Source organism: Momordica charantia (assembly GCF_013281855.1).
Source record: "Momordica charantia cultivar OHB3-1 chromosome 10 unlocalized genomic scaffold, Mcharantia_2.0 BLBB01000010.1, whole genome shotgun sequence".
Taxonomy (NCBI): domain Eukaryota; kingdom Viridiplantae; phylum Streptophyta; class Magnoliopsida; order Cucurbitales; family Cucurbitaceae; genus Momordica; species Momordica charantia.
Genome location: NW_028275158.1, coordinates 16,389,882 through 16,391,005, shown reverse-complemented (window position 1 = coordinate 16,391,005; position 1,124 = coordinate 16,389,882). Strand labels below are relative to the sequence as shown.

The 1,124-nt window shown below is 43.6% G+C and overlaps 1 non-coding gene across 1 annotated transcript; it reads left to right on the top strand.

The window, feature by feature from the left end:
• The first annotated feature begins 505 nt into the window (after positions 1-505).
• LOC148208680 (small nucleolar RNA R71) lies at positions 506-612 on the top strand. Its single transcript, XR_015788644.1, has one exon. It is a non-coding gene; the product is annotated as a small nucleolar RNA R71 (small nucleolar RNA).
• The last annotated feature ends 512 nt before the right edge of the window (positions 613-1,124 follow it).

Sequence of the window (1,124 nt, the reverse complement as noted above, 5' to 3'; positions counted from 1 at the left end):
GTGGTGCCTCCAACCTAGGTTGTAGGTGTTCGAATATGGGTTAAAGTTCCTATTGTTCCCATGTCCTACATAAAAAATAGAAGCAAGGTTATGTGGACAATTATCATAAATATGGTTTTCACTGCAAAATGAACAAATGAGATCGTTGACTTGGCAAACAGGGGCAGGAGTGCAATAATCCGACTGCACAGGTTGTATCGGCGTGGCTAATGGATTTTTTATTCCCAATGCCATCTCTTTCAGCCTCTGGTTCATTGTAACCATCTCTTTTTGCATCGAGGTCGCAATGTCCAGAGCCAAAACTCCAGCTGGATCTTGCTTCTTTGGTGCTGCCCTAGATCTTTGCGAACACCATAGTTCGTTATGTGAAGCTAAGTCATTTAGGATGTCAACTATCTCGTTGAATGTCTTCTTTGTAAAGGCTCCGTTGGCAGCATTGTTTAGCATCATCTTAGTAGGATGATATAAACCTCTAAAGAAATGTTCTATCGGGATGCATGCCGGCAAGCCATGGTTCGGACATTTCCTGATTAGTTCTTTAAATCTCTCCCACGCCTCGTGAACAGGTTCACGATCATACTGTCTAAAGGAGATGATCTCCTCTCTGATATCAGCGTGGCGAGTAGGTGGGAAGAATTTTGTTAAGAACTTCTCCACTAACGACCCCCATGTGGTGATGGATCCCGGTGGAAATGCATTGAGCCATGCTCTAGCTTGGTCCTTCAAAGAAAATGGAAAAAGTGTTAGTCTCAGAGCATCGTCTGTTATACCAGGTAATCGAAATGCATTTGCAATTTGAATGAATGATTTCAGATGATCATGTGGATCCTCATGTTCCTGCCCTCCAAAATGTCCAATTGTCTGCAACATTTGGAACATCATTGGTTTAAGCTCAAAGTTTGCGTGGGCTCGAATAGGGTTGACTATCCCTGAATCAAAGTTCTGAAAAGCCGTGGCGGCATATTCTCGCATTGCAACGTCTCTGTTGTCCGCCATCTGGATATGGTTGAATTCATCATTTCTCGCATGATCCCTCATATTACCGTTAACAGCAGGTGGATCAACCGGATCACGAGGTGGAATATCTGCCATTGATGTGCTCGTACTCTCTACCTCACTTTCAG